Source organism: Thalassophryne amazonica, chromosome 2, assembly GCF_902500255.1.
Source record: "Thalassophryne amazonica chromosome 2, fThaAma1.1, whole genome shotgun sequence".
NCBI classification, from domain to species: Eukaryota; Metazoa; Chordata; class Actinopteri; order Batrachoidiformes; family Batrachoididae; genus Thalassophryne; species Thalassophryne amazonica.
The window spans coordinates 23,866,105-23,891,472 of NC_047104.1; the positions used below are offsets into that span (position 1 = coordinate 23,866,105).

Sequence of the window (25,368 nt, forward strand, 5' to 3'; positions counted from 1 at the left end):
TGTTACATATCAATCAATCAACTTTTTTCTTATATAGCGCCAAATCACAACAAACAGTTGCCCCAAGGCGCTCCATATTGTAAGGCAAGGCCATACAATAATTATGTAAAAAACCCCAACGGTCAAAACGACCCCCTATGAGCAAGCACTTGGCCACAGTGGGAAGGAAAAACTCCCTTTTAACAGGAAGAAACCTCCAGCAGAACCAGGCTCAGGGAGGGGCAGTCTTCTGCTGAGACTGGTTGGGGCTGAGGGAAAAAAACAGGAAAAAGACATGCCGTGAAGGGGGGCAGAGATCGATCACTAATGATTAAATGCAGAGTGATGCATACAGAGCAAAAAGAGAAAGAAACAGTGCATCATGGGAACCCCCCCACAATCTACGTCTAAAGCAGCATAACCAAGGGATGGTCCAGGGTCACCCGATCCAGCCCTAACTATAAGCCTTAGCGAAAAGGAAAGTTTTAAGCCTAATCTTAAAAGTAGAGAGGGTATCTGTCTCCCTGATCTGAATTGGGAGCTGGTTCCACAGGAGAGGAGCCTGAAAGCTGAAGGCTCTGCCTCCCATTCTACTCTTACAAACCCTAGGAACTACAAGTAAGCCCGTAGTCTGAGAGCGAAGCGCTCTAATGGGGTAATATGGTACTACGAGGTCCCTAAGATAAGATGGGACCTGATTATTCAAAACCTTATAAGTAAGAAGAAGAATTTTAAATTCTATTCTAGAATTAACAGGAAGCCAATGAAGAGAGGCCAACACGGGTGAGATATGCTCTCTCCTGCTAGTCCCCGTCAGTACTCTAGCTGCAGCATTCTGAACCAACTGAAGGCTTTTTAGGGAACTTTTAGGACAACCTGATAATAATGAATTACAATAGTCCAGCCTAGAGGAAATAAATGCATGAATTAGTTTTTCAGCATCACTCTGAGACAAGACCTTTCTGATTTTAGAGATATTGCGTAAATGCAAAAAGGCAGTCCTACATATTTGTTTAATATGCGCTTTGAATGACATATCCTGATCAAAAATGACTCCAAGATTTCTCACAGTATTACTAGAGATCAGGGAAATGCCATCCAGAGTAACGATCTGGTTAGACACCATGCTTCTAAGATTTGTGGGGCCAAGTACAATAACTTCAGTTTTATCTGAGTTTAAAAGCAGGAAATTAGAGGTCATCCATGTCTTTATGTCTGTAAGACAATCCTGCAGTTTAGCTAATTGGTGTGTATCCTCTGGCTTCATGGATAGATAAAGCTGGGTATCATCTGCGTAACAATGAAAATTTAAGCAATACCGTCTAATAATACTGCCTAAGGGAAGCATGTATAAAGTGAATAAAATTGGTCCTAGCACAGAACCTTGTGGAACTCCATAATTAACTTTAGTCTGTGAAGAAGATTCCCCATTTACATGAACAAACTGTAATCTATTAGACAAATATGATTCAAACCACCGCAGCGCAGTGCCTTTAATACCTATGACATGCTCTAATCTCTGTAATAAAATTTTATGGTCAACAGTATCAAAAGCAGCACTGAGGTCCAACAGAACAAGCACAGAGATAAGTCCACTGTCCGAAGCCATAAGAAGATCATTTGTAACCTTCACTAATGCTGTTTCTGTACTATGATGAATTCTAAAACCTGACTGAAACTCTTCAAATAGACCATTCCTCTGCAGGTGATCAGTTAGCTGTTTTACAACTACCCTCTCAAGAATCTTTGAGAGAAAAGGAAGGTTGGAGATTGGCCTATAATTAGCTAAGATAGCTGGGTCAAGTGATGGCTTTTTAAGTAATGGTTTAATTACTGCCACCTTAAAGGCCTGTGGTACATAACCAACTAACAAAGATAGATTGATCATATTTAAGATTGAAGCATTAAATAATGGTAGGACTTCCTTGAGCAGCCTGGCAGGAATGGGGTCTAATAAACATGTTGATGGTTTGGATGAAGTAACTAATGAAAATAACTCAGACAGAACAATCGGAGAGAAAGAGTCTAACCAAATACCGGCATCACTGAAAGCAGCCAAAGATAACGATATATCTTTGGGATGGTTATGAGTAATTTTTTCTCTAATAGTCAAAATTTTGTTAGCAAAGAAAGTCATGAAGTCATTACTAGTTAAAGTTAATGGAATACTCAGCTCAATAGAGCTCTGACTCTTTGTCAGCCTGGCTACAGTGCTGAAAAGAAACCTGAGGTTATTCTTATTTTCTTCAATTAGTGATGAGTAGAAAGATGTCCTAGCTTTACAGAGGGCTTTTTTTATAGAGCAACAAACTCTTTTTCCAGGCTAAGTGAAGATCTTCTAAATTAGTGAGACGCCATTTCCTCTCCAACTTACGGGTTATCTGCTTTAAGCTACGAGTTTGTGAGTTATACCACGGAGTCAGACACTTCTGATTTAAAGCTCTCTTTTTCAGAGGAGCTACAGCATCCAAAGTTGTCTTCAAAGAGGATGTAAAACTATTGATGAGATACTCTAACTCCCTTACAGAGTTTAGGTAGCTACTCTGCTCTGTGTTGGTATATGACATTAGAGAACATAAAGAAGGAATCATATCCTTAAACCTAGTTACAGCGCTTTCTGAAAGACTTCTAGTGTAATGAAACTTATTCCCCACTGCTGGGTAGTCATATGACACCATAAAGTTCCAGCAAAGAAACAGAAGATGCTTTATTTCAGGAGATTATTGTTGTATGAATAATGCCCTTGTTTTTAATCCTTAAAATGCAATTTCACCCTCCTGACATGCATCAACAAACAGATTCAGATATTTCATCTGCATGAAAGAAAACAAACAAACGTGAGATACCTAGCCGTTAGTTCACTGTTGCAACATGAAGTTGAATCTGTCTGACTAGACGGCTGATGTTGTTGGAGTCCACTCCTTCAGATCACATCAGCCAGACGTGAATGCACCTATTAGATTTAGTATGTGTTTGCATGTGTGTGTGCGTGCGTGCATGCCCATACAGTTCGGCCCCTGATGTGACACACACAGAGAGAAATCTGATTGTGAAAAATCAGAGAAAAATCAGTGTGCTGTTCAAAAAAGAGCTCAAGTTGCTTTTCAGCCTCATTTAGCTAAAACAATGGCAGTGGGTGAAATTCACGTTAATATTTTGTGCAGTGGACAGTTGACTGTCACAGTGTTGTTTGTGGCTCACAATAATCCACATATGGAGCTTTTTTAAATTATTTGTACAGTTTTGAGCTAAATGAATAGTTGGTTATGGGTCTTAAAGTAATCATTTTGAGTTTTTATGCCATTTCTGCCATAATGGAAATGTGGTGAGGTCTGGCAGTAAGGCCACAATGGATGTTTTCCTGAATAAGAAAATATGTCATTATGCCGTTTACATGAGTTTTCATGTTGCAAAGCAAAGTCTGATTAATGACTCACAGCAACATTACAACCACAATTCCAGTGCAGTTACGACGTTGTGTGAAATGTAAATAAAACAGAATACAATGATTTGCAAATCCTCTTCAACCTATATTCAGTTGAATATACCACAAAGACAAGATATTTAATGTTCAAACTGATAAACTTTTGTACACACACACACACACACACACACACACACACACACACACACACACACACACACACACACACACACACATACACACACACACACACACACACACACACACACACACACACACACACACACACACACACACACACACACACACACACAGGGTGACATCCCCCCCAAAAAAGAAAAGAAAGCCATAAAAATATTGTTAAAAATCCCACTAAGGTCCAGCAAAATTTTGCTGGACCTTCCCCAAAGTTTCAGTTATCTTAGTTGCTTTGCATAAAAGTCATGTTCTTTCAAATTATGCTCCAAATGGTCTGATTTGTTGGAGCATAATTTTGAAAAAAAAAACATAACTTTTATGCAAAGTGACCAAGATAACTGAAACTCTGGAGAATGATCATACAGAAACTGAAAGGTTTTTTATTTATTTATCGCAATTCTTATTTTTGGGGGGGGGCGCGTCACTCTGTATGTACATGTGTGTGTGTGTATATATATATATATATATATATATATATATATATATATATATATATATATATATATATATATATATATATATATATATATATATATATATATATATATATATATATATATAATTTTTTAAAACTTGCTTTTGTTAATCACTTCCCATTTCTACCTTCATTATTGTCCAGGCAAGAGTAGAAGGAGCCTGTTCCAGCAGGAGAATCTTTCCATCCAGCGATGTTGAGGTTGAAGCTGAACTTGGTTCAGTGTGATCAACACATCCGACTGATCCTCGAACAAGCAACGGAGGTGGAAGCTGCATTTAATCGGGCAATCCTTGATGTGCTGGGCGAGCTTATCCACGTGATGCATGACTGGGGCGTGTCCTGCGTATAGCTTAGTTTACTTGTATAGTTTGTGTTGCACAGATTTTTATTTTTTTTTGTATTTGCTCTTCTTTTAGTTGCAGTAAACAATTTGACTTATGTGATTGTATCATAATTTTTCATTTCTGGCTGAGTCAACAGTAAAAAACATTTTCATTGACATTTTGGTACGATGATGGTTCATTTCTAAGAATTTTAATTTGGGATTTGCTACTCCAGAAGACAATGCACACTACACCTGGCTAAATCTTTACAAAGATGCTGGAATTATCATGTCTAAACTGAGATTTTAGCAAATGGTATTTAACATGAAAAGATATAGTCACTTCACTGATAGCACCATTACATCAAGGAATTCTGGTTATACGAGGTTTAGGGTTTGGTGTGATGTAACATTTTATCACAAACTATTGTACTGGGGGTGTATAATTCTGCTGGATGACTTATACCAAACCAGAAGTAATTAATTCAGATATTTTGAACAACCAGTTTTACTGTCTGTTTACTTCCCTTTACATTTATGACCCCATTAAATGTAAAACTTATTTTACTACTGGATTTTGCTTAAACGGCTTTTCAAACTGTTAGCATTTAATTTAAATCAGTAAACCTTGGTAACTTTTACAAATCAAATTGATGTTACACAAAAGTGGAGACATTTTAGCAAAAAGTACAAAAGTTTATTCAAAATTCACAGTCAAACATAACTGGTGTATAACATGTAGGCAAATGATGACAGGTATCCCATTCGGTGGCATGAACTTTTGCAGCGGTGTTTCTGAGAAAACCATCTGAAACACACACATACAGCATACATATTTTAATTAGTGCTGTCAGGTTATTAAAAAAATAATGTAATTGATTACAGGGTTTGTGATTAGTTAATCGAAATTAATCATTTAAAAGCAGGTATATTAAAAAAAATCTGTGTGTGTTTGGGGCATTTAATAATCTGGTAAACAGGATCTGGGTTATTTCTGTTACACATCAAGCAGGTATTAAGCTGTAAATTGATCTTAAATTGGGAGAAGTGTCTAATTCGGATGGGTTAAATGCAGACAAATTTCACTGTATATGTGTACAATGACAATAAAAGGCTGTATTATAAAGAATGAGGAATTCTGGTTATACGAGGTTTAGGGTTTGATGTGATGTAACATTTTATCACAAACTATTGTACTGGGGGTGTATAATTCTGCTGGATGACTTATACCAAACCAGAAGTAATTAATTCAGATATTTTGAACAACCAGTTTTACTGTCTGTTTACTTCCATTTACATTTATGACCCCATTAAATGTAAAACTTATTTTACTACTGGATTTTGCTTAAACGGCTTTTCAAACTGTTAGTATTTAATTTAAATCAGTAAACCTTGGTAACTTTTACAAATCAAATTGATGTTACACAAAAGTGGAGACATTTTAGCAAAAAGTACAAAAGTTTATTCAAAATTCACAGTCAAACATAACTTTGTATAACATGTAGGCAAATGATGACAGGTATCCCATTCTGTGGTATGAACGTTTGCAGCGGTGTTTCTGAGAAAACCATCTGAAACACACACATACAGCATACATATTTTAATTAGTGCTGTCAGGTTATTAAAAAATAATGTAATTGATTACAGGGTTTGTGATTAGTTAATTGAAATTAATAATTTAAATGCAGGTATATTAAAACAAATCTGTGTGTGTTTGGGACATTTAATAATCTGGTAAACAGGATCTGGGTTATTTCTGTTACACATCAAGCAGGTATTAAGCTGTAAATTGATCTTAAATTGGGAGAAGTGTCTAATTTGGAGCTGATTCTTTCTGCACAATATGACGCCTTTAATAATTATCTTATGAGATTTCATATTTAAATTTGTCCATTGAACATTAAAATCTGGAGGGAAAAACAAAAACATTTTTAATGTGTTTTAACCTGTTCGAGTTCAGTGACGACGTTAATTAATGGTCATTAAAACCGAATTAACATTTGGTGCATGAATGTCAGTAAATGCACAAATTCCCACGTTTGATTTTTAACAATAAGTTATCAAAGCAAGTTACTTCAGTATAAAAAGTATTGACATCCAACACATTTATTGTTCTCAGAAACGCATCTTCATTTACAGACCAAGTCATTGATGTCAAATCAAAACGGAGCAAAGTGTGACTGAAGGCATGATAGGTGCTGTAATTAATTAATCTAAATTAATGCTTTATTTTGACGACCACAATTTTAATACTTAATAGCGACAGCCTGCAGTTACTTATTTATGAGCTAACAATTAGCTTACTGTCATGCTTTGTCTCTTCGTCTGTAGCAGCTCGTATCTTCTCATCTTCATATTGTTGTATGAATTCCCAAAGTCTTCTGTACTTTTCAAGCGTGTTTCGTCTCGTCGCCAGCAACTTTCTCTTAAAAACTGACAGAGCAGCAAACACACGGAGTCCGCCACTGTTTATGTTTGTGTCGCGTATAAAACGACGTCACTGCAGTTTGCTCTGCTGACCCCGTCCATGTTGAGGAGGTACTACTTGAAGTAGAAAACAACACACCTGGAACGAAACCGAGTTGAGCCGAGTAGTGCTGGATCTGTGTAGTAGAAAAGTACCTTAACGTAAGTCTGCTAAAGACTTTAGCATTGACTTGACTGATATGCGCAGTGGCTCTGGACTACAAATGTCCGCTGTCACAAAGTGGCTGCTGCCGTATTCCGATCCACCGGAAGTGAGCAAAATTACACAGTTGACACGATGAACGATAAAACTAAAGTGGGTAAAGTGGAGGTGGTAAAATTGAAGCAGTGAATGAAAACATTCAACATTAAATCGAGTACAGCAAATTATACAATTGAAGTGGGTAGAGGTGCTAAAATCGAGGCAGGGAATTAAAACAGCCAATGTTATATTTTTAAGACATAATATTTACAAGATTAATATTTACCATAATGTGATTTGAATGGAATACAAATTTAATGATTCTAATGTTCAAAGGGGCAATATTAATCAGTTGTTGTTTTTTACGTCACTCATTTTCATGTTCAGTACTTCACACCTTCCATTTTTATCACGTCCAGTTTTTACCCTTTTGATTTTTTACCACATTCAATATTTACTGCTTTCACTTTTAACCACATTGTTTTACTGCTTTCATTTTCACCACATTAAAAGTTTTACTGCTTTCATTTTTACCACAATCTATGTTTTACTGCGTTCATATTTACCACATTCAATATTTCAATTAATTTTGATCACTTTGACCCTTCATAGAGGATCACCACTTTGTGAACAACTGCATGAAAAAATAGTCCAACAGTTTAAGAACAGTGTTTCTCAACGTTCAATTGCAAGGAATTTAGGGATTTAGGGAATTTAGGGAACTTTCTACACGTAAGCGGCAAGGCCGAAAACCAACATTAAATGCCCTTGACCTTCAATCCCTCAGGTGGCACTGCATTAAAAACATCATTGTGTAAAGGATCTTACCGTGTGGGCTCAGTAACACTTCAGAAAACCATTGTCAGTTAACACAGTTCATCACTACATCTACAAGTGCAAGTTAAAACTCTACCATGCAAAGTGAAAGCCATACATCAACAACATCCAGAAACGCCGTCGCCTTCTCTGGGCCCGAGCTCATTCGAAATGGACAGATAGATGCAAAGTGGAAAAGTGTGCTGTGGTCTGATGAGTCCACATTTCAGATTGTTTTTGGAAATCATGAATGTCGTGTCCTCTGGACAAAAGAGGAAAAAGACCATCCAGATTGTTACCAGCGCAAAGTTCAAAAGCCAGCATCTGTGATGGTATGGGGGTGTGTTCGTGCCCATGATACGGGCAACTTACACATCTGTGATGGCACCATCAATGCTGAAAGGAACATCCAGGTTTTGGAGCAACACATGCTGCCATCCAAGCAACGTCTTTTTCAGGGACGTCCCTGCTTATTTTAGCAAGACAATGCCAAGCCATATTCTGCACGTGTTACAAAAGCGTGGCTTCGTAGTAAAAGAGTGCAGGTACTAGACTGGCCTACCTGCAGTCCAGACCTGTCGCCCATTGAAAATGTCTGGCGCATTATGAAGCGCAAAATACGACAATGGAGACCCTGGACTGTTGAACAACTGAAGTTGTACATCAAGCAAGAATGGGAAAGAATTCCACCTATAAAGCTTCAACAATTAGTGTCCTCAGTTCCCAAACGCTTATTGAGTGTTGTTAGAAGGAAAGGTGATGTAACACAGTGGTAAACATACCACTGTCCAAGCTTTTTTGAAACGTGTTGCAGGCATCCATTTCAAAATGAGCAAATATTTGCACAAAACAATAAAGTTTATCAGTTTGAACATTAAATATCTTGTCTTTGTGGTGTATTCAATTGAATATAGGTTGAAGAGGATTTGCAAATCATTGTATTCTGTTTTTATTTACATTTTACACAACGTCCCAACTTCACTGGAATTGGAGTTGTACATCCCCTAGGCTGTACATGTCACAAAATACTGTGAAAACTCAAATAAGACACGACAGTCTGATTAATGTGAACACGTCTACAGTGTGGTGAGCACAAAGTCATGCAGACATGTCAAAGACATGAAAATTTAAATTGGCTGTAGGTGACAGTGTGAATGTGTTTTTCTGTCTTTATGTGGCCCTGTCATAGACTGGTGGCCCATCCAGGGTGTACGCTGCCCAATGACCGCTGAGATAGGTAACCGCTACCCCCCACCCCCACCCAGACCCCCACCCGTGATCCTTAACTGGAATAAGCAGGTGTAGAAAATGAATCATAACAATTCCAGCAAGGTATAGTTTGGACTATCTATGCCAACATGTTCTGGAGTTATGGGGTAAAAACAGCAAAAATTGTGAAAAGGCCAGTTTCAGTTTGTACTGGGGTCAAAAGTTAAAGTTGCTCTAATTTCGGGAAAAAAATGTAAGGAATAGTTTGCACCATCTGTCATGCTTAGTTATCATGTTATAGGATAACATATGTCACATGTCATACAATCCAGTGTACATTGACCTTGTTTGATCTTTATTTTGGAGACCAAACATTAAACACAGTCATAACTATTCCATTTATTAATCCTTTTATTTCAACCAGTAATTTGCATAATTTTCTTTACTGAAATTGGAGCAACTTTAACATTTGACCCCTGTACAAACTGAAACTGACCTTTGGCACCATTTTTGCTGTTTTTAACCCATACCGCCAGAATACTCGGATTCTAAGTGTTGTTCTGCCACCTTACGTGGTACCGATTAGCTCAAAATTGATGAATGGCTCATGGATTAAAACTATCGGAGAGACACAGCACTTCTGAAAGTGGCAAGTGTGTAGGGAAGGTTGAGTGACAGCTCGTTACAGGTCCATGTTTGCGGGGCCGTAGTTTTCCACTCATGTATCCTGTTCTGTGCAATCGTATTTAGTGATTTTTTTTTTTTATGTGTACAATTTTTAGACGAGGTAAACACCATAAGTGCACCTTTAAATCTGCAGTGTCTATGGTGTGAAAAATTCCAATGGCGGTATCAGGAGTATTACACACTGACCCAAGAAGATCATTGCATTCTGTTGCTAAATTAACCACAGCTGTGACAGCGAGTGACTGCTTTCACACTGTGAAGGATGAGTGAAATCACCAGGGTGAAGACTATCTCACAGAGTTTAAACACTGATAGGCTATCCAGGGCCACTGTCCCACAGGATACGTGGGTACAGATAAGGGACAGAGGGTAACATCAGCTAACAGTTTCTCCTGTGTTCCTGATTGGAATGAAGTTACATTAGACATAATGCAGATGTATCTCAACTATCCCTTTAAAGATCTATGCTCTAATGTGATGCCATATGGAACACGGTACTCACAGCCATGACACGACTGGGTGTGTGGATCATGGATCTGGAACTGAAGCCATGGGAGGGACTAAAGGTCTTTGTTGCAGGAAGACTGTACTCTAGACAGACAGAATACAAACATAACATTAGTTCACTGCCATTGGGTCATAAATGGACATCAGATCAGTGCAGGATACACATTCTCCTGGAAAACACTGGAATTCTAACAACATGGACAAATGGAATAGCTTAGCTTTGCTAAAAGCAGGTTACTAATTTTGCTAAAAAAAAAAAAAAAACTGAAGCAAGACTCTGGAGACATTGAAAATGTATCACAAAAGGTAAAACGAAGAACATAAGATGAAAAGAGCATTTACAAAAAGTCCAAAGCAGCAAAATGTGTAGAAGCCTGAGCGTCCGATGAACAATGACCATTTGAGATTTAACTGTGGGACAAAGGTGAGAGTCCAATGTATGGTCGTGTTCACATAAAGAGGACGACGTAAAACTGTCAAAGGACCGGGTACATTGTAAATCGTGAGAGAGCTGCAGCCAGCTGACCAGTGACAGGAAGCGGCACAAGTAGAGAGAGAAAAATAAAACATCATCAAGGACGGAAGGAAGGGGGAAGGGAGGGGCTGCTGCCTGGAGGAGTGCTGGGCCGCATGCCTAAACACAAGCATCACTAGGTCAGAGGTCAGGAAAGGTACTCACACAGGATGACTACAATACGCACATATAGAGCACAGCATGGAACCATGTAACATTGGTCATTTGGCGGCACAATTAAAATGCTATCGCAATAAATATACTCAAACATTATATTTACATGTAAAAAAAAAACATTTGGTTGGAAAATAAGACAGCATAGTGTTGAGGGATAGATAATTCACTCACTCACTCATCTTCAACGTTTACTCCAATTAAGGCTCACAGGGGGCTGAAACCTATCCCAGCAGTCACAGGGTGTGGGGCGGAGTACACCCTGGACACGCACGGTCACATGTAGACAAAGAAACAGTCACATCCACCCCCACCTACGGACAATTTCAAGTTTCCAATCCACGTAACCTGCATGTCTTTGGATGTGGGAGGAAGCCGGAGTACCACGCAAACACAGGGAGAACACGCAAACTCCACACAGAAAGGCCACAGGTGGGAATCGATCCCATGACCGTCTTGCTGTGAGGCAACAGTGCCAACCACTAATCCACCGTATTGCCGCATAGATGATTCCCCAGATATATTTGATTCATCTTTTGCAGTTATTACTGGTGAGACTCTAACTGAACCACCAAAGTTAGAAAACATTATTAGCAAATCTAAACAGTGACACACTTCAACCTCCACTGTTTGACAATTAAACAGAAGTTCCTGGTCATATTTTGATGAAGATGAACCCATTCCAGTCCCACTGTATTTATAAGGAATTGATATGAAACAAGGCTAGATGTTATTCAGCACTGTAAATGCCTTCATTTTACTTCTCATTTCAGCAGATAATTCAAGCAAATAATCAGTTGGTTCAAATTTATAGTTTAATCATAAGGATGGGTACTATGATAGAGGTGGTATTCACTGCAAAGTGTATTTTACAGTTCTATTTTCAAGTCAAGGAGCATGCACTGGTGCTGCCCTTCACCGCATCCACGACCCCACATAACCACCTTGGGTCCTGGATGACAACCACCCAGGCAGACAATCAGCTAATTCCCACATCTCTAAAATAACCATCTATCTGTCAGAACCAGGTGAAATATGGACGTTGCCTTGGCCTTCTCCAGCGACTGGTGTTCTCAACACTCAGAAACACAGCGAAACACACCACATGGACAAAATATGGAGGCTGACACTCCCTCACAATGCTGCTGATACTTTTCATCTTAGTCTCTCTAAGTAACGGCACAGTAATTCCAGTGGCACCCAAGGAGAAACCAACATTCAACACTGTAACCAGTGAGTCAGATCTTCACACATTCAAGAGAAATGCTGATTTTTCGGAATGCAAAAGATGGAGAACCATACCCTACTTTTTATGGGTCAGGCTTAAAACTTCTCAATCGCCACTCATAGCACATGGGAACCTAGAGACTTGGACCCTTGTTCTCCTGCAAAGATACGGGTACCTTCAAATGCCTCTATCTATGGACCTCATGACTAGGGATGGGTATAGATAAGATTTTATCGATATCAATGCCATTACTGATTCCGCTTATCAATCCGATTCCTTATCGATTCCCATATCAATCCCTCTTGCGAATTTTCTGTGTACTAAAAGTAGGCTTTACAGGTTTTCTATGTCAACAACATTTTATTGGGTCTTAAAGTAAATAAATGTGGTCACTGGATCCTCGATCTCTGGACATAAATAAAAATCTGTACATGGTCAATGGATCCTCGATCTCTGGACAAGAACAAAATCTGTACATGGTCACTGGATCCTCGATCTCTGGACATAAATAAAATCTGTACATGGTCACTGGATCCTCGATCTCTGGACATAAATAAAAATCTGTACATGGTCACTGGATCCTCGATCTCTGGACATAAATAAAAATCTGTACATGGTCACTGGATCCTCGATCTCTGGACAAGAACAAAATCTGTACATGGTCACTGGATCCTCGATCTCTGGACATAAATAAAATCTGTACATGGTCACCGGATCCTCGATCTCTGGACATAAATAAAATCTGTACATGGTCACTGGATCCTAGATCTCTGGACATAAATAAAAAATCTGTACATGGTCACTGGATCCCCGATCTCTGGACATAAATAAAAATCTGTACATGGTCACTGGATCCTCGATCACTGGACATGAATAAAATCTGTACATGGTCACTGGATCCTCGATCTCTGGACATACAGTGAGGAAAATAAGTATTTGAACACCCTGCGATTTTGCAAGTTCTCCCACTTAGAAATCATGGAGGGGTCTGAAATTTTCATCTTAGGTGCATGTCCACTGTGAGAGACATAATCTAAAAAAAAAATCCAGAAATCACAATGTATGATTTTTTCTTTTCTTTTATTTATTTATTTATTTATTTGTTTGTTTGTTTGTATGTTACTGCTGCAAATAAGTATTTGAACACTTACCAACCAGCAAGAATTCTGGCTCACACAGACCTGTTAATTTTTCTTTAAGAACCCCTCTTATTCTGCACTTTTTACCTGTATTAATTGCACCTGTTTGAACTTGTTACCTGTATAAAAGACACCTGTTCACACACTCAATCAATCACACTCCAACCTGTCCACCATAGCCAAGACCAAAGAGCTGTCTAAGGACACCAGGGACAAAACTGTAGACCTGCACAAGGCTGGGATGGACTACAGGACAACAGGCAAGCAGCTTGGTAGAAGACAACACCTGTTTTGATTATTTATTAGAAAGTGGAAGAAACACAAGATGACTCTCAATCTCCCTCGGTCTGGGATTCCATGCAAGATCTCACTTTGTGGGGTAAGGATGATTCTGAGAAACCTCAGAACTACACAGGAGGACCTGGTCAATGACCTGAAGAGAGCTGGGACCACAGTCACAAAAATTACATTAGTAACACATGATGCTGTCATGGTTTAAAGTCCTGCAGGGCAGCAAGATCCCCCTGCTCAAGCCAGCACATGTCCAGGCCCGATTGAAGTTCACCAGTGACCATCTGGATGATCCAGAGGAGGCATGGGAGAAGGTCATGTGGTCAGATGAGACCAGAATAGAGCTTTTTGGAATCAACTCCACTTACCATGTTTAGAGGATGAGAACAACCTCAAGAAAACCATCCCAACCGTGAAGCATGGGGGTGGAAACATCATACTCTGGGGGTGCTCTTCTGCAAAGGGGACAGGACAACTGCACCGTATTGAAGGGTGGATGGATGGGGTCATGTATTGCGAGATTTTGGCAAACAACCTCCTTCACTCAGTAAGAGCATTGAAGTTGGGTCATGGCTGGGTCTTCCAGCATGACAATGACCCCAAACACACAGCCAGGGCAACTAAGGAGGGGTTCCGTAAGAAGCATTTCAAGGTCCTGGAGTGGACTAGCCAGTCTCCAGACCTGAACTCAATAGAAAATCTTTGGAGGGAGCTGAAACTCCAAACCTGAAAGATTTGGAGAAGATCTGTATGGATGAATGGACCAAAATCCCTGTTGCAGTGTGAGAAAACCTGGTGAAAAACAGGAAATGTTTGACCTCAGTAATTGCGGACGGATTGCAGCGTCGGCTCGCAGCCGCCGCGACGCTCCACCACAGGAAAAACACCTCCGTTGGAAGCCTTAAAGACAAGTTGGAACATGTCCTGCTGTTAAACAATTTCTCATATACTCACTCCACTGAAAGCCATCAAAGCCACCTGGATTTTACAAATGGTTATCAACACGGAGGTGTTTTTCCTGTGCCGCCGCACCGCGTCGGCTGCGTCCCGACGCGTGGACCCGTCCGCACGTCTTTCATTAAAAAAATCTCCTTTAACAGTGGAATATCCGGATAAAATGCTGAAACCGACTTCTTCTGAAACTTCTCTGTTCTCTCACGACGTCCTGGATCAATAGAGCCTGAAATGTGGAGGTTTTCAGCTTGAACAGGCTGACGACGGCGGCTGAGAGCGCTGAGCGACGTCTCGCACTGTGGGAAGTCCTTAAAGCGACAGAATCACCTCAAAATCTCTCATCAGCCGTTAAAATTTTCACTGAAAACCAGCTTAATTTTTCGAACCATGTCCACTTCGATGTGTCTCACAGGTTTAGAAAAAATTTTGATCAAACAACGCGCCAGTCTCTCAGCAACTTCTCAGACAAAGGAATTCCGACAAGGGGCTGGACGACTCCTCCCACAAGGAGTGCTCACAGGCGAATGACGTCACCGACAGTCGTGGAAAAACTCACGCATGCGCACGAGGGTTCAAGCATGTCTGACGTAAAAACATATGAATGAAATCCATATAGTTTTTGAAAAAAATATAAAGGACCGTTACTTTATTGACAGCCCTCGTATATATATATATATATATGTATATATATATATATATATATATAAATATATATATATTTTTTTTTTTTTTTTTTACCAATTCTTAAACATATTTCAATTGTGATAAATTCCAGAAGATTTTCTACGGCCATTGTCACTTAATCATTGATTTTATATTTAAGACTTTTATCAACATATACACTGCAACTCCACCTCCTCTGTTATATATATTCAGATGATTACATTCATAACTGTTGTGTGTTGGGGGGGTGTGGCTGGACATTTTGGTGTTCTTTTCTTTTCTTTGCTCTCCAGGTGGTATGCAAACTGATTTATTGTCTGTGGAGAAGGTGCTGGCAGAAGAGTCCTTCACCCTCATCAACATGATGTGCAGCACCTGTGGATGGTGCTCACGTGCAACCTTAAAGACTTTCAGCTGAAGCAGATAATGAGATGGCATTCTGCATTTAAGTCATGTGTGATTCAAGCAGAATTGCCGGGAACTCGATCTTGTGATGTTCGTTTGTGAGACGCTGAGGACCCCGCCTGGGTTTGACACATCGTGCCTGTGAAGGAGGAAGGGTGAGGGACACATGCTGTCAGCACACATCAGAGGTGATTAATTGTTTGACTAATTGTTAATAGTAACTTGGTATTTTGTTACGCAGTATATTTGAACTTTGATGAGAATTGTGCAGCTCGCTTCTCACTGCCGTGGCATGCGGACTGATGATCCTCCACCTGTTGTGAGAAGCTGCTCATTTACATAAAGCTTAAATACAGACCTGAATGTGTTGCTGATAGTGTGTGCCTTTGGAAGGATATTAGTTGTAGCTGCTGACTTACTTCACCTTTTCTATCCTTCGCAGAGAGTCGGTTTGTCGTGTCCACCTGGGGGGTGTTTGGCAGTGAGTGTGGGTCCAGAAACACCGGGCTTCGATCCTTTTGGGCGCTGGAGAGCGTGCCGTCCTTCGCTCCGCCAGACTGACGCAGCTTTTGTTCGTACACTTTGTTATGCACCAAAGGGTGGAAAAATAAATTGTTTTGTTATTGGAACCGCTTTCTGGTTATTTTAGCGCTGAGTTCCGTCAGACGCAGGTCCGCTCCTCAACCCGCGTCGACACATAACAGTAGTTCCCGGCCATTCCATAATGGACCCAGCGGCAGAGGCGGTTGCATTCGCCGAAAGAGTTCAAGAACACTTGGAGAAAATATGGGAGCAATTACAGCATCTCACAAACCAAATTAAACAAACAGATGTCCGCGTTACGGAGCTTGCAGCGCAAGCCGTTCCGCTTCCTGCTGCTCCAGCTGCGGCACCATCGGCACCGGTGCAGATAACTCCGTCACCCAGAGATTCAGCTTCCGAATTGATTATTTGTCGTCCGGAGCCTTATGCGGGAAACGTTGAAGCTTGTGCTCCGTTTTTGATGCAATGTTCTCTGGTTTTTGCTCATACCGTTGCCCAGCGGTTGCTGAATCTCAGGCAGGGGAGGCGGAGTGCGGCGGATTATTCTGTGGATTTCCGAATTTTTCCTGCTCAGTCCGGTTGGAATGCCGCAGCATTAAGCGGAGTGTTTGTGGTTGGTTTAAATGATCCATTAAAAGACGAGCTAGTAGTCCGTGACGAGCCAAATGATTTAGATGAGCTAATATCGTTGGTGATTCGTCTAGATAATCGGATGAAGGAGCGTGGACGCGAGAGAGGGCGGCCATCAGAACGGGTTTTTTTGTCTCGGGGTTTTCCCCGACACAAATCTGGGCTGCCTCTTCTTCGCCCCACTGAGACTCCTCCGACGGGACCTCTGGCTCCTCTTGCAGATGAGCCCATGCAGCTCGGACGAGCTGAAGCCGCTATATTGCCCCGTCATAGAAGCGTCAAGAAAAATAGTGGTGACGTCTCTACCAGGTGTTCTGGGACAGGCGAAATAATACACAAAAAAAAAAAAAAAAAAAACTTGTATGGGCTAATGTTTTGTTTCTTTGAAAGGGGTTATAATTTGTTTGGGGAGTCAGAGGCGTGTCTGGTGGAGTGAACGATAGGCGGTTAGAAGCCCGTCTGGACTCACTTGATCGTTGGTTTTTTTATGTGTCTTTAGGTATTTTTTGTTGGGTTCTGGGGTCGTTTTGTTTTGTTGTTTTTATTGTTTCCCTACTTCCCTAACCTCAACCTCACTCGCCCCAAGACCGTTCGTCTTGTGGGCGGTGGGGTGGTGCAGGTTGGTCACGCTGAGCGTTCTCAGAAGACCTCTGCACCTAGGGGGGGTTGTTAGGGGCGTTTTTTCTGGTTTAGTTAGGGCCCGGTTTCACTCCAGCCTCGGTGGGCCTTTGTACCGTTTGTCATTGGTGTTGCCGGGGTGTGGTGCAGCGGGAACATGCCTCAGTCGGAGGGGTGGGCCGATCTGTTGCCGTTCGCCATTTCGGTAGTTCCACCCCTCCCGATAGGCTGGGGTATGGTCGGGTTGAGACACCGGACGTATTTCCGGTTTTCTGCTGCGCCTTGGGGTTGGGGCCGGGTTAGTTTTTCCTGTTCCCTTCCCCGGCTTGCTGTTTTGTGCCGTTCACCAAGATTGAGCCGCCGAGGGGCTCTGGGAAGGACCTGGGGTCTTTCGGGGTGCCGGGGAAGGTAACAGGGCTTATCGGTTGTTTTATTTGCCCCCGGGGTTGTTTTAGGTAGTCCTCCGGGGGTTGGTCTTTGATGTTTTTTGTTTCCTTCCAGGTTCCACCTCCAGGGTTGATGGGACGGTCCTCTGGGGGGGAATTGGCTTGTGGGGCCGACTAGCCACGTGTGGCCGGGTCTGGGGTTCCTGGGTTGTGGGGAGGGTGCCTCCTGGGGTTTGATGGTACGGTCCTCTGGGGGGTGCCGTTGCTCCATGTGTACCTGGGGACCTCTGTGGGATTCCGGCTTTGGCTATTCCTCCTGGAACCGGCGGTAAAGGCATTCTGGGGGGGTGTTGGGCTCTGCAAGTCGTTCTGGGGGGGTTGTTTGTTATTTTTCTTTCATGCATTTATGTTTGTATTGTGTTTGTGGGGCTGTGTTGGGTTTTTGCATTTGGGAGTTTTTCTTTTCTTCCCGGGGTTGGATGGGACGGTCCCCTGGGGAGGTTTTGGGTGGGTTTTATGTTTTTTTCTTGTATGTTGGATTGTACTAGGGACTGTTTTGGGGTTTTTGTTGATGCCAGCCGACCTTCCAGCTGCGGTGCCCTGTCCTGTTGTCTGTGGTGGACCTTGGGAGCGTTACGCTGTCTGCTTCCTGACGAGGACCCCGGAGGGAGGTGCTGTTCTCGGACCTGGTCTGTTCAGTCGCCGGGAGGCTTCCCGTTAAAGGGGGAGTACTGTTGTGTGTTGGGGGGGTGTGGCTGGACATTTTGGTGTTCTTTTCTTTTCTTTGCTCTCCAGGTGGTATGCAAACTGATTTATTGTCTGTGGAGAAGGTGCTGGCAGAAGAGTCCTTCACCCTCATCAACATGATGTGCAGCACCTGTGGATGGTGCTCACATGCAACCTTAAAGACTTTCAGCTGAAGCAGATAATGAGATGGCGTTCTGCATTTAAGTCATGTGTGATTCAAGCAGAACTGCCGGGAACTCGACCTTGCGATGTTCGTTTGTGAGACGCTGAGGACCGCGCCTGGGTTTGACACATCGTGCCTGTGAAGGAGGAAGGGTGAGGGACACATGCTGTCAGCACACATCAGAGGTGATTAATTGTTTGACTAATTGTTAATAGTAACTCGGTATTTTGTTACGCAGTATATTTGAACTTTGATGAGAATTGTGCAGCTCGCTTCTCACTGCCGTGGCATGCGGACTGATGATCCTCCACCTGTTGTGAGAAGCTGCTCATTTACATAAAGCTTAAATACAGACCTGAATGTGTTGCTGATAGTGTGTGCCTTTGAAGGATATTAGTTGTAGCTGCTGACTTACCTCACCTTTTCTATCCTTCGCAGAGAGTCGGTTTGTCATGTCCACCTGGGGGGTGTTTGGCGGTGAGCGTGGGTCCAGAAGCGCCGGGCTTCGATCCTTTTGGGCGCTGGAGAGCGTGCCGTCCTTCGCTCCACCAGACTGACGCAGCTTTTGTTCGTACACTTTGTTATGCACCAAAGGGTGGAAAAATAAATTGTTTTGTTAGTGGAACAGCTTTCTGGTTATTTTAGCGCTGGGTTCCATCAGACGCAGGTCCGCTCCTCAACCCGCGTCGACACATAACACATAACCCTTCAATTCATAATTTGAATCGTCAACATCAGCAAGCCAAGTTAACATTATAGGAATTATACTGACAGGTTGGCGGAATTGTTTTAAATAGTCTTTAATACTCCAAAAATTCTTCTAAAAACTCCTACTGTTGAAGTGGAATATTGAGAACTTCCCATCCCATATAGTGCACTTATCGTATTGTTCCTCAGTATAATACTGGCACTTACTATTTACAGAAGAATAAAAATGACTGGGAATATGCGATAGACCCGGACAAACTTGAATATGATGTTCAGTATACTGAAAAGGTTGTAATTCTTGTCCATAAGTAAATCAAAAGGATCAGCTGCCATCAGAAAATAAATACACAATTAACATCAGACTCCAACATAAAGTAAACATAAGCATATCATGGAAATCATTGCCCCCAATTAAATCAAATCAATATTATTTATATAGCGCCAAATCACAACAAACAGTTGCCCCAAGGCGCTTTATATTGTAAGGCAAGGCCATACAATAATTACAGAAAAACCTCAACGTTCAAAACGACCCCCTGTGAGCAAGCACTTGGCGACAGTGGGAAGGAAAAACTCCCTTTTAACAGGAAGAAACCTCCAACAGAACCAGGCTCAGGGAGGGGCAGTCTTCTGCTGGGACTGGTTGGGGCTGAGGGGAGAGAATCAGGAAGAAGACATGCAGTGGAAGAGAGCAGAGATCAATCACTAATGATTAAATGCAGAGTGGTGCATACAAAGCTAAAAGAGAAAGAAACACTCAGTGCATCATGGGAACCCCCCAGCAGTCTAAGTCTATAGCAGCATAACTAAGGGATGGTTCAGGGTCACCTGATACAGCCCTAACTATAAGCTTTAGCAAAAAGGAAAGTTTTAAGCCTAATCTTAAAAGTAGAGACGGTGTCTGCCACAGGAGAGGAGCCTGAAACCTGAAGGCTCTGCCTCCCATTCTACTCTTAAAAACCCTAGGAACTACAAGTAAGTACTGAGGTCTAACAGGACAAGCACAGAGATGAGTCCACTGTCTGAGGCCATAAGAAGATCATTTGTAACCTTCACTAATGCTGTTTCTGTACTATGATGAATTCTAAAACCTGACTGAAACTCTTCAAATAGACCATTCCTCTGCAGATGATCAGTTAGCTGTTTTACAACTACCCTTTCAAGAATTTTTGAGAGAAAAGGAAGGTTGGAGATTGGCCTATACTTAGCTAAGATAACTGGGTCAAGTGATGGCTTTTTAAGTAATGGTTTAATTACTGCCACCTTAAAAGCCTGTGGTACATAGCTAACTAATAAAGATAGATTGATCATATTTAAGATCGAAGCATTAATTAATGGTAGGGCTTCCTTGAGCAGCCTGGTAGGAATGGGGTCTAATAGACATGTTGATGGTTTGGAGGAAGTAACTAATGAAAATAACTCAGAACAATCGGAGAGAAAGAGTCTAACCAAATACCAGCATTACTGAAAGCAGCCAAAGATAATGATATGTCTTTGGGATGGTTATGAGTAATTTTTTCTCTAATAGTTAAAATTTTATTAGTAAAGAAAATCATGAAGTCATTACTAGTTAAAGTTAAAGGAATACTCGGCTCAGTAGAGCTCTGACTCTTTGTCAGCCTGGCTACAGTGCTGAAAAGAAACCTGGGGTTGTTCTTATTTTCTTCGATTAGTGATGAGTAGTAAGATGTCCTAGCTTTACGGAGGGCTTTTTTATAGAGCAACAGACTCTTTTTCCAGGCTAAGTGAAGATCTTCTAAATTAGTGAGACGCCATTTCCTCTCCAACTTACAGGTTATCTGCTTTAAGCTGCGAGTTTGTGAGTTATACCACGAAGTCAGGCACTTCTGATTTAAGGCTCTCTTTTTCAGAGGAGCTACAGCATCCAAAGTTGTCTTCAATGAGGATGTAAAACTACTGACGAGATAATCTATCTCACTCACAGAGTTTAGATAGCTACTCTGCACTGTGTTGGTATATGGCACTGGAGAACATAACAAAGAAGGAATCATATCCTTAAACCTACTTACAGCGCTTTCCGAAAGACTTCTACTGTAATGAAACTTATTCCCCACTGCTGGATAATCCATTAAAGTAAATGTAAATGTTATTAAGAAATGATCAGACAGAAGGGCGTTTTCAGGGAATACTGTTAGGTCTTCAATTTCCATACCATAAGTCAGAACAAGATCTAAAGTATGGTTAAAGTGGTGGGTGGACTCATTTACATTTTGAGCGAAGCCAATTGAGTCTAATAATAGATTAAATGCAGTGCTGAGGCTGTCATTCTCAGCATCTATGTGGATGTTAAAATCGCCCACTATAATTATCTTATCTGAGCTAAGCACTAAGTCAGACAAAAGGTCTGAAAATTCACAGAGAAACTCACAGTAACGACCAGGTGGACAATAGATAACAACAAATAAAACTGGTTTGGGGACTTCCAATTTGGATGGACAAGACCAAGAGTCAAGCTTTCAAATGAATTAAAGCTCTGTCTGGGTTTTTGATTAATTAATAAGCTGGAGTGGAAGATTACTGCTAATCCTCCCCCTCGGCCTGTGCTACGAGCATTCTGACAATTAGTGTGACTCGAGGGTGTTGACTCATTTAAACTAACATATTCATCCTGCTGTAACCAGGTTTCTGTAAGGCAGAATAAATCAAGATGTTGATCAATTATTATATCATTTACTAACAGGGACTTAGAAGAGAGAGACCTAATGTTTAATAGACCACATTTAACTGTTTTAGTCTGTGGTGCAGTTGAAGGTGCTATATTATTTTTTCTTTTTGATTTTTTATGCTTAAATAGATTTTTACTGGTTGTTGGTGCTCTGGGAGCAGGATGGGGTAATGGGGGGATGGCAGGGGGAGAGAAGCTGCAGAGAGGTGTGTAAGACTACAACTCTGCTTCCTGGTCCCAACCCTGGATAGTCACGGTTTGGAGGGTTTAATAAAATTGGCCAGATTTCTAGAAATGAGAGCTGCTCCATCCAAAGTGGGATGGATGCCATCTCTCCTAACAAGACCAGGTTTTCCCCAGAAGCTTTGCCAATTGTCTATGAAGCCCACCTCATTTTTTGGACACCACTCAGACAGCCAGCAATTTAAGTAGAACATGCGGCTAAACATGTCACTCCCGGTCCGATTGGGGAGGGGCCCAGAGAAAACTACAGAGTCCGACATTGTTTTTGCAAAGTTACACACAGATTCAATGTTAATTTTAGTGACCTCTGATTGGCGTAACCGGGTGTCATTACTGCCGACGTGAATTACAATCTTACCAAATTTACACTTAGCCTTAGCCAGCAGTTTCAAATTTCCTTCAGTGTCACCTGCTCTGGCCCCCTGAAGACAATTGACTATGGTTGCTGGTGTCGCTAACTTCACATTTCTCAAAACAGAGTCACCAATAACCAGAGTTTGTTCCTCAGTGGGTGTGTCGCCGAGTGGGGAAAAACAGTTACAAATGTGAGCAGGTTGGTGGTGTACAGGGGGCTTCTGTTTAGGACTATGCTTCCTCCTCACAGTCACCCAGCCGGCCTGCTTTCCTGGCTGCTTGGGATCTGCTGGGGGACAGTTAACGGCGGTTAAGCTGCCTTGGTCCGCACCGACTACAGGGGCCTGGCTAGCTGTAGAATTTTCCAAGGTGCGGAGCCGAGTCTCCAATTCGCCCAGCCTGGCCTCCAAAGCTACGAATAAGCTACACTTATTACAAGTACCGTTACTGCTAAAGGAGGTCGAGGAATAACTAAACATTTCACACCCAGAGCAGAAAAGTGCGGGAGAGACAGGAGAAGCCGCCATGCTAAACCGGCTAGAGCTAGTAGATGCGCTAAGCTAGCGGATTCCTAAAAACACACAAAGTGAATAATGTGTAAATAATTTAGAGGTGATTAAGCAGAGGGAGTGCTTTAGTTAAGGCACGTGAAGATTACACTGTGAAGCAAATTGTTATCTAGTTATCTAGATCAATCTAACTACGCAGATTAAACAGGTAACAGATACAGCAAAACACCGCTGTGCTCCGGAACAGGAAGTGATACAATACCGCAGTGAGAGCCAACCACCAGTAGAGGCAAGCAATTACACATGTTCTTTTAACAACACAGACATAATCATTATTAAACCAAACAAATACCCATAATTTAAATCTTTCCAAATCCAAAAGTTCTCTTATCACTATAACTTTGGCTTTTCTTGTCTAAGTCGCCTGAATTTTCTGTTGCTTCCGGAGGATTCTAGCTTCTCTTGCTATATCAGCATTTTTCTTTGTCAAGTGTTCGTTAACGTACACATTTGTTCCTCTCAATTTCCTGGCCTGCCTCAACAAATCATTCTTAATTTTCCTGTTCGCAATCTTGATGATAATGGTTAACATCATCCATTCTAAAGTAATGTTTCAACTCGTCCACTCGTTTTCCAAAAATCTACTTTTGTTGTCTTTTTCTTGCATCAATTTTCTGAGCTCACATACCTCGTTCAACAAACCCAGTAATTCATTCTGTTTTTTAACCATGCCACTCAGTTAACTATGTGCAGAACTTTTTACACGTCGATATATTTCTAGACAAATAAGTGGCAGATATTGTGAAAGCTGAGATTGTTATGACCATTTTGATATGCAACACATGGGCATTATACTAAGAAAAAAGCTACTTTAAAATCAGAATTACTGAAAGTATAGTAAAATATTCTAGAAAATACACCTGGACCCCTGCAGGTTATACACTGTTAGCTTTTGTTCTTCTGGTGAAAATTACCTCATCTGAGGTTTGTATTTTCATCAATGTCTGCCAACAGACTATTTAAAGTGGATTCTGGATCATTTTTAAGATACCAATTACACATTTCTTCAAGACACCTGCCTGTTTATACAGGTCAAAACAATAAATAAATTATAACAATCCCAATTCAAAATTTGAGGACTGTCAAATTTTGACAATGGTATGTTATCTCTGAGTGCAGCCTTCCAGATGAGCATGTGAAAAAGAGGCTGAAAACCTTCTGCAAAGATAAACAGCTGCCAACATAAATGAGAGAATATAAACAAAAACATCCACGAGAAATCTAGAATGTGGGAGTGTTGCTATGTGAAATTAAAATGTGGTTTTAATCAGCCCTACTCTCTCAAGTTTTATTACTGTAATTAAAGCCATCTTCCAGGAGGATCTTTCTGGCTTCTGACAGAAAAACAAGAAGCATCCAAAAGATTTATGTGTTATACTGCAATTCCACATTTTTACCATCAGCTATTATCTGGTCATGGTATCCAGCCAAACCTCCCAAAATGCTCTTCTCCCAAAATATACAGTGACATGTTGATCTCCAACGCTGGTCTGAACTCCATAACCAGCAGCAATAAAAGCCAAAGTGTCTGCAGAGATCCTTACACGTCATATTTTCTCGCAGCCAAAAACCTGAAGCCTTGAAGAGCAGCACCAGGGAAGCAAAAACTATTAAATAAACAGCTTTCCACTGATTAGTTCATGAGGTATCGTGTGTTTGCATTCTGAAAGGTTTCACAAGAGGAAACCTCATGGAGTGTCCAAAACAGAGAATGCTCATTCTATAATGTCTTCCCTAAATGGCATCCGTACAGTAGGTTTTGGATTATAGTTGTATGACAAACTTGAGGAAAGTTTATGAATCTTCTTGTAAAGTTTTGAAATATTATTTGAAACATTTCATTTCACTGAGTCTAACAGTGGAAGTAGAAAGAAGGACTCCAAGCAGTCTGTGTCTTCTACATATAATGAATTGCTACCATTACATTTTTACTTCCTGCAATGTCAATTCCATCCATCCATCCATCCATCCATCCATCCATCCATCCATTTTCTTCCGCTTTATCCGGAGTCGGGTCACGGGGGCAGCAATTCAAGCAAAGCCGCCCAGACCTCCCGATCCACAC

At 41.2% G+C, this 25,368-nt stretch overlaps 1 pseudogene; it reads right to left on the reverse strand.

Annotated features, from left to right (window-relative positions):
• The window catches only part of LOC117522933, a 247,761-nt pseudogene that overhangs the window by 144,853 nt on the left and 77,540 nt on the right, over positions 1-25,368 (reverse strand).